This window comes from Anomaloglossus baeobatrachus, chromosome 9 (genome assembly GCF_048569485.1).
Source record: "Anomaloglossus baeobatrachus isolate aAnoBae1 chromosome 9, aAnoBae1.hap1, whole genome shotgun sequence".
In the NCBI taxonomy this organism is placed as follows: Eukaryota; Metazoa; Chordata; class Amphibia; order Anura; family Aromobatidae; genus Anomaloglossus; species Anomaloglossus baeobatrachus.
Window position 1 is genome coordinate 115733646 of NC_134361.1, and position 9934 is coordinate 115743579.

Below are 9934 nucleotides of genomic sequence, written 5' to 3' on the forward strand. Positions count from 1 at the left end.
GGAGGATGACACTGCTGCCCTATTCTGATGGTCACAGTATGGCCCGCAGTGACTGAGGAGGATGACTCTGCTGCCCTATTCTGATGGTCACAATATGGCCGGTGGTGACTGAGGAGAATGACTCTGCTGCCCTATTCTGATGGTCACAATATGGCCGGTGGTGACTGAGGAGGATGACACTGCTGCCCTATTCTGATGGTCACAGTATGGCCCGCAGTGACTGAGGAGGATGACACTGCTGCCCTATTCTGATGGTCACAGTATGGCCGGTGGTGACTGAGGAGGATGACTCTGCTGCCCTATTCTGATGGTCACAGTATGGCCGGCAGTGACTGAGGAAGATGACACTGCTGTCCTATTCTGATGGTCACAGTATGGCCGGCAGTGACTGAGGAGGAGGACACTGCTGCCCTATTCTGATGGTCACAGTATGGCCGGTGGTGACTGAGGAGGTGGCACTGCTGCCCTATTCTGATGGTCACAGTATGGCCGGCGGTGACTGAGGAGGATCACACTGCTGCCCTATTCTGATGGTTACAGTATGGCTGGTGGTGACTGAGGAGGATGACACTGCTGCCCTATTCTGATGGTCACAGTATGGCCGGCGGTGACTGAGGAGGATGACTCTGCTGCCCTATTCTGATGGTCACAGTATGGCCGGCGGTGACTGAGGAGGATGACTCTGCTGCCCTATTCTGATGGTCACAGTATGGCCGGCGGTGACTGAGGAGGATGACTCTGCTGCCCTATTCTGATGGTCACAGTATGGCCGGCGGTGACTGAGGAGGATGACACTGCTGCCCTATTCTGATGGTTACAGTATGGCCGGCGGTGACAGAGGAGGATGACTCTGCTGCCCTATTCTGATGGTCACAGTATGGCCGGCGGTGACTGAGGAGGATGACTCTGCTGCCCTATTCTGATGGTCACAGTATGGCCGGCGGTGACTGAGGAGGATGACACTGCTGCCCTATTCTGATGGTCACAGTATGGCCGGTGGTGACTGAGGAGAATGACTCTGCTGCCCTATTCTGATGGTCACAATATGGCCGGTGGTGACTGAGGAGGATGACACTGCTGCCCTATTCTGATGGTCACAGTATGGCCCGCAGTGACTGAGGAGGATGACACTGCTGCCCTATTCTGATGGTCACAGTATGGCCGGTGGTGACTGAGGAGGATGACTCTGCTGCCCTATTCTGATGGTCACAGTATGGCCGGCAGTGACTGAGGAAGATGACTCTGCTGCCCTATTCTGATGGTCACAGTATGGCCGGCGGTGACTGAGGAGGATGACTCTGCTGCCCTATTCTGATGGTCACAGTATGGCCGGTGGTGACTGAGGAGGATGACACTGCTGTCCTATTCTGATGGTCACAGTATGGCCGGCAGTGACTGAGGAGGAGGACACTGCTGCCCTATTCTGATGGTCACAGTATGGCCGGTGGTGACTGAGGAGGTGGCACTGCTGCCCTATTCTGATGGTCACAGTATGGCCGGCGGTGACTGAGGAGGATCACACTGCTGCCCTATTCTGATGGTCACAGTATGGCTGGTGGTGACTGAGGAGGATGACACTGCTGCCCTATTCTGATGGTCACAGTATGGCCGGCGGTGACTGAGGAGGATGACTCTGCTGCCCTATTCTGATGGTCACAGTATGGCCGGCGGTGACTGAGGAGGATGACTCTGCTGCCCTATTCTGATGGTCACAGTATGGCCGGCGGTGACTGAGGAGGATGACTCTGCTGCCCTATTCTGATGGTCACAGTATGGCCGGCGGTGACTGAGGAGGATGACACTGCTGCCCTATTCTGATGGTCACAGTATGGCCGGCGGTGACTGAGGAGGATGACTCTGCTGCCCTATTCTGATGGTCACAGTATGGCCGGCGGTGACTGAGGAGGATGACTCTGCTGCCCTATTCTGATGGTCACAGTATGGCCGGCGGTGACTGAGGAGGATGACACTGCTGCCCTATTCTGATGGTCACAGTATGGCCGGCGGTGACTGAGGAGGATGACTCTGCTGCCCTATTCTGATGGTCACAGTATGGCCGGTGGTGACTGAGGAGGATGACACTGCTGCCCTATTCTGATGGTCACAGTATGGCCGGCGGTGACTGAGGAGGATGACTCTGCTGCCCTATTCTGATGGTCACAGTATGGCCGGCGGTGACTGAGGAGGATGACTCTGCTGCCCTATTCTGATTGTCACAGTATGGCCGGCGGTGACTGAGGAGGATGACTCTGCTGCCCTATTCTGATGGTCACAGTATGGCTGGCGGTGACTGAGGAGGATGACTCTGCTGCCCTATTCTGATGTAGGAGCTTTACATCTGGATCAGAGCAATAATAAAGTAACAATGTGTCTGTGGTTTATTATAGCTCCAATAAAAAGTGAAAGCGCTGAATCTGATACCATCATAATACAAGAGTAATATAATAATATTTATTCATTTATATAACGCTATTAATTCCTTAGCGCTTTACATACATTGGCAACACTGTCCCCATTGGTGCTCACAATTTAAATTCCCTATCAGTATGTTTTTGGAGTACAGCGAGGGTCATAAATATTACCCCAAACCATACAGCAACTCACTATGAGAGCGAGGTGAGAAGCTCACAATATTCAGAGCCGCCTGCGCCTGTCACTCAGTATCCAGAGCCGCCCGCGCCTGTCACTCAGTATCCAGAGCCGCCCGCGCCTGTCACTCAGTATCCAGAGCCGCCTGCGCCTGTCACTCAGTATCCAGAGCCACCTGCGCCTGTCATTCAGTATCCAGAGCCACCTGCGCCTGTCACTCAGTATCCAGAGCCACCTGCGCCTGTCACTCAGTATCCAGAGCCACCTGCGCCTGTCACTCAGTATCCAGAGCCACCTGCGTCTGTCACTCAGTATACAGAGCCACCTGCGCCTGTCACTTAGTATCCAGAGTCGCCCTCGCCTGTCACTTAGTATCCAGAGCCGCCCAGACCTGTCACTCAGTATCCAGAGCCACCCGTGCCTGTCACTCAGTACCCAGAGCCACCCGCGCCTGTCACTCAGTATCCAGAGCCGCCCGCGCCTGTCACTCAGTATCCAGAGCTACCCGCGCCTGTCACTCAGTATCTAGAACCACCAGTGCCTGTCACTCAGTATCTAGAGCCACCCGCGCCTGTCACTTAGTATCACAGAGTCGCCCGCGCCTGTCACTTAGTATCACAGAGTCGCCCTCGCCTGTCACTTAGGCTAGTTTCACACTTGCTCTATTTTGACGCAAACGGAATCCGTCACTAATGTAGTGCAGTTAATTTATTTACAGTGGAAGCGCGTTACTATGGCACGTGTGTGTGTCATGCAGTACCCGCTTGTGTCCACACGATGTCGCGCTTCCACTGTAAATAAATTAACTGCACTACATTAGTGACGGATTCCGTTTGCGTCAAAATAGCGCAAGTGTGAGTGGGCCCTTAGTATCCAGAGTCGCCCTCGCCTGTCACTTAGTATTCAGAGCCACCCAGACCTGTCACTCAGTATCTAGAGCCACCTGCGCCTGTCACTCAGTATCTAAAGCCACCCGCGCCTGGTGCCCAGTATCCAGAACCGCCCTCGCCTGTCACTTATTATTCAGAGCCGCCCGCACCTGGCAATCAGTATCCAGAGCCACCCGCGCCTGTCACACAGTATCTAGAGCCACCTGTGCCTGTCACTCAGTATCTAGAGCCATCTGCGCCTGTCACTCAGTATCTAGAGCCACCTGCGCCTGTCACTCAGTATCTAGAGCCATCTGCGCCTGTCACTCAGTATCTAGAGCCACCTGCGCCTGTCACTCAGTATCTAGAACCACCTGCGCCTGTCACTCAGTATCTAGAGCCACCTGCGCCTGTCACTCAGTATCTAGAGCCACCTGCGCCTGTCACTCAGTATCTAGAGCCACCCGTGCCTGGTGCCCAGTATCCAGAACCGCCCGCTCCTGTCACTTATTATTCAGAGCCGCCCGCACCTGGCACTCAGTTTACAGAAGAAAAACATTTACAGAGATACCTCGGTTTTAGTCACGTGGGCATGCTGACAAAAACAATGAAACTTGAGGCAAATTTTCAGGGGAAAAAAAATCAACGAAAACCGAAATGAACAATAACGAAAACTGAGGCACCACTGTATATAGATATAATTTATCCAGCATGAGGAGTTGGATAATCATAGACTGAAATCTTGCGAGCACGGCCCTCACTCCTCTTGGTTTCTGTTGAATTGTGTTATTCTATAATGTCTCATATTGTCTATGTTTCCTCTGAATTGTAACGTGGTGTGGAATATATTTGGTGCTATATAAATAAAAACATAATTATTATTATTATTATTATTCAAAGTTATGAAACTTTTGTAAATCACTTAATTAGATTTGTCCTCATCCCGGTAATGTATGTAGCAGCTTGTGGCTCTCACACCCGGCTTTACACTATTCCATTGTCTTCAGTTGAATTGATATCAGGACATAGTCATTTGGATGATTGCAGTGAAAGGGTTAACACCTGCGTCTCACTGAAGTATGGGCTTTGTTCACACAGAGATTTTGCTACATTTTTATTCAGAGTTTTTGGTGTATAAAATACGTATCGTTCATAGCAGCAGTATAATCCTGAGATTTCTGAAATCTCATGCGCAGTCGTTTTTTTTTTCCTCTTGTATTTTGAGCCCTTTTGCGTTTTTTGCAGGACGCAGCGTGACAATTCCTTCAGCGTTTTTACTCCACTTTTGACTCATAAATGGTTGAAAAACGCAAGTTAAATAATGAACGATATGCACATAAAAATGCAACAGTAACTCCCATATTGGACACAGCATTTTCTCGCCACCATTCTGGGTATTGGTGCAATAATTGTAATAATATTATTATTAATAATAATAATAATAATAATAATAATAATAATAATAATAATAAAAAAACAAAAGTACAGAAAAAGCCCAATATGTGAACATTCCCTTAGTTTGCACAATTAGGATTGCCAACTTGACTTTTCTGCTACAGAAACAGACTAGAAACACATCAGTTTTTTATTTGCGGATTATTCTCATCTCATTCAATTCTAGGGGGAAATTCAACAAATAAAACTCATTTTTTCTGCAAGAGAAATGATATGTTACGGATTTGAAAACCACATCGCAGGTAAGTTTACACTACATAGAAAACAAAAGGACATCGGGCCGGAGATTTCTATAATTCCCATCCACTTTACTGGAGCTGTAAAACGCTGATTTTTTTTTGTATAACTGAAAAGAAATACAAAGCTTCAAAACCTCCTCATGGGAACCTAAGGCTCATTCAGACGACAAGATACACCTGTATAAAACGCTGACGCACTCACACAACTGCCCAAATTACTGAACAAACAAAGAAAAGAAAGTTTTGTGAATTTTTACAGGAATCTGTCAGCAGGTTTTTGCTTTTTAGTTTGGCTGCAGACGAGGTTATGAAAAATCGTCCTAGTTTCATCCAGAAAACTTTCTTTCTAATTTTGATCAGATTTTCATCCTGTGCCATCGGATCCGTTTTCATGCTACAATAAAATATATAAATTACCAGACAAAAAGAACAACTCTTGGGGTTTATAAACAACCAGTCGTATAGATAATGAAAATATAAGGCCACTCCCAAATCAATTACCTCACAGAAAGAACAAGGCTTGGGGTTTGTAAATGCCTCTGTTTTGTATACACTCATCCTGATCTGTCCATACAGTAAAAAAGTTAAAAATTGTTTAAAGTGGTATAAACAACAATTTTATTGAATAATTGCTACATCAGAAAAACTTTTGGACAGTCATACAAAAATTACACAATAATATTGTATAAATATAAAAGGAGAGGAAAATGACCAAAGACAAAAAATGAGGACAGGGATAATTGCCCCAACAAAAAGACATCCAAGGGGGAAGTTGTACAGTGGGCATAAAATAACCGGACAACAATTGCCAGACAATGTGTCCCAGAATTATATATAGAAACCCAGACTTCTATTACTACATTATCCACAAGGTGGCGCTATATCCCCAAGTTCCAATTGATATGTATCAATTGTCGGGAAACTTGCAAAAAGCATCTACAAGTATCAGCAGAAAGTAAGTGACCCCCATGATGAGACCAACTGTCTACTCACCCATAAAGTGCACCGTGCCTGGATGTGGCACATAAAGACACGGTGCACTTTATGGGTGAGTAGAAAGTTGGTTCATCATGGGGTCACTTACTTTCTGCTGATAGATGCTTTTTGCAAGTTTCCCGGCAATTGATACAATTGTTATTTACAATTTTTGACTTTTTACTGTATGGACAGATCAGGATGAGTTTATACAATACAGGGGCGTTTACAAATTCCAAGAGTTGTTCTTTCTGTGAGATAATTGATTTGGGAGGGGCCCTATATTTTCATTATCTATACGACTGGTTGTTATGCCCTTAAATCTTTTTTCTCATTAAAATATATAAATGTTCTAGCACAGTTTCCCAGGATTATAGTAAAAATCTATCAGTAAAATTCAGATAACTATCTGATGGTCTGTGTAGGATCTGATTTTTCTTTTGCACACATGGACTTGAATGGGCGAGTCTCATCCAAGACTCGGAAGGAGGTCGTACATGCTGCCATTTTTTTCTCACAGTCCCTTGGACCGAAAAAAATAGTTTATCTGCCCAGCAGTATTGAATAACATGGGTCAGTATGCTGTCCTATTAAAAATCAGGTAACACACGTCTGATGTATATGTCTACAGGCATCCTTAGGGCTCGTACACCTGACCTTATGTTTGGTGCTATCCATGAAAAAAACACTTGGACCAATGTAGTTTAGTTTAGGCTAAAGTACAGTTTACAGGCTTCTTTAGATACAAAAAATGTGGGTCTACCCCCTTGCAAACCTGTCTGACAGAGTAATTTTGGTCTCTGGCTGGAACTGTCTACCCGCAGAATCCCCAACATTAGGGGTCTGTGACCACTGCTGCTGCACAGCTAACTAAAGGTCTGCAGCCTCCAGGAACAGACCCCGGAGCCGTTGAGACAAAACAATAACGGGGTCCATGGGAGGAAAAATAAACAACAAAACAACAACAACCAAAGAGAAAAAAAAAGAAAAAACAAAACCTGTGTGTCAGGTGTTTTTTTCATGGAAATAATATCATGCTAGCTATGGGAAAGTACCAAACAAACAGCAAAACGTTAAGGGAAATCCTGTGTCCAGGGAAGGGGGTGATGTTGACTCCTTACCAAGCCTACTGCTGGGCCCTCACCACTATAGATAGGTTCTGCACCTATGGGCCCAGTCAAATACCTGACCCTAGGCTGACCCTGATTTGGGCCCTAAGTAAAGAGCGGATGGGATGAGTTCTTCGTCAGCCCCACTGGGCACTAAAGGGCACCCAGGGATAACAAACAAGGGAAAACAACCAACAACTTATCTCTAGATGTCTCAGGCAGAGAAGCTGCAACAACCACCAAGATTCTCCTGATATATGGAAGCCGCCTGCTTGCACTAAGGACTTGATAAAGATGTATCAAATATCACCAGCACCAAGTAATATGAAGTGAAAGTATATATAGACAAGGAAAGTGCTGGTGAACAGCAGCTGAGAGGCTGAGGAACTCCGCAGAGCTCTAAACGGAGAAGGATGGAAACCAAGCAAGAATGATAGAAGGCCAAGGAACAGTTTGTGCAGCCAAACGCTGTGACCTTCTATAGCCGGAGATCGCAGGACTGTCTCTCACCCATGACACCTATTTAGATGCACAAATCACAATTTGGAGCAGGAGCACACAATTAGCTATCACTAGAAGATGAAATGCTAATTTGTGGCACACAATGTTCCCTACACTGCACTTCCCTATTCTACACAGTCGCCTTCCATCCTAACTATCTCAACGACCTATGATAAACCCCTACCTAAGCTGTCTAGCAGCAGCAGCGGCGGTTAACCGTCCCTAAGCTTTAGCAATCACAAAATCGTGCCAACGCTGCATGTCCGCGATTTATATGCAGAGGGACATGGGAATTAGACAGCCAATGACACAAGCCCTTGTGTCTGAACGTTGTGGATGTTTTCTGCACCCTGATTGGCTGCCAGAGCATCCACACATAAAGTTAAGAAAAAAAAAATACGCAGCTCCGCTGACCTCTCCCCAACCCCTCCCCTCATCAAACACGTCCCCCCGCTCATCATACAGCCCCACTACAGTAGTCAAGTATCAGAAAAGCTGTTACTGAACAAAGCCGAACATTGACGACTTTTGGGACAAATGTTCGGATTTTCAAGCCCGATCTGAACCGGCCAAGGATTGTATGATTTTGAAATTGGCGAACCTTTATCAATCAAGATCGCGCATCTCTATTGATGAGGCTTTTTTTTTTTTTAAAAAAAAAAAACAGTATTTCCTCTTATTTAACCTGTTCAGGACCTTTTGTAAATATACGTCAGCTTCTGCTTGGCTTTGTGCAGAGCTTACATAATTACAGTCGGCAGTCAGGAGGGTATTGCGACACTCTGTGCGCCGCTATTGCAGGATTTCCGGTGCAGAATGGTAATTCTTCCCAGAGACATCATCAGGACCTGATTGGATCAGATACTGATGATGTTAAGCTTTTATGATCTTTTATGTGCCGCAGCACATATAAGTTTCAGAGAAGCAGTGTACTGCTTTTCTTACCTCTCCAGCTCCTCAGTGACATGATCATGGGGGAGCCGAAGGTTGCCTAGGCAGCTGGAGGTCACATGTTGACCGGATCTGCTTTGTATGGTGGCCTGTCAGACTCAGCCTGCAGTAGGGTCTGACAGGTGATCTGTAGCCTGACACCGGGCAATGAATTATATCAGTGATCAGATTAAGAAAAGTTAAAGTCTCATATAGGGACTAGGTGAAAAAGTAAAAAAAAAGACAAAATGTAAATAAAATATATATACAGTATACCCAAAAAATAACTAAAAAAAAATAACACGTAGTTGGTATCGCCGAATCCAGCCCACCCTCATTTGTAAAACTGTCACACTATTTATCCCCTTCATTGAAAAGTTTAAAAATAAAAGCAGCAAAAAAATGCTTTTTCATCATACTGCAGAAAAAAAGTGGAATAAAATGCAATCAAAAAGTTGAACACAAATAAGAATGTAATCCGAAAAAAGAGACCCCCAGAAAAATGAAAATAAAAACAGTTATCTGTATTAAATAACAAACACGTACATATACCGCATAGAAACAATACATAGAGAAGAGGATGGAGATACAAAAATACCAGGGCAGACTATGTAATTACCCACAAGCAGGGCCGTATTTACCATTAGGCACCCGTGGTCCGGTGGGTTGCGGGGGGGCGGCGCCGAGGGCGAGAGTAAAAAAAAATTTTTTTTTAAATTTCTCTCCCCAGACTCATTACCATAACTGGAGTCTTTGCGGGGGGGGGGGCTGGGTAGTTAGTTGGTCCCGTTTTTAATTTGTATTAGCGTCTTAAACGCTAATACAAATCATCCTGCATACCTGCTCTGCTCCCTTCTCGCCGGCACTTCCGGGGTTAGGGAGCTGCAATCAGCTCCCTGGCCTGGCGCGCTCACTGGTGACGTCACCGGCAGCGCGATGAGTCACCGCTGCCGGCGTCTCTGCAGACTGAGTGCCGCTGAGGAGAGAAGTCACCGGAGCCGGGAGGTAGGCGCTGTAGAGCCGAAGATAGCGGCGGTAGAAGCCGGCGGGGGGTAATCTGCATGGGACAGGGGCAGCCATAGAGGGCGCTCTATGGGAAAAAGAGGTGCATGGAGTGTAATCTGTGTGGGGCAGGGGCAGCAGCCAGGGGGCGCGCTTTATAGGAAAGGGGGTGCATGGAGGGGGATCTCTATGGGACAGGGGCAGCAGCCATAGGGGGCGCGCTGTATAGGAAAGGGGGTGCATGGAGGGGGATCTCTATGGGGCA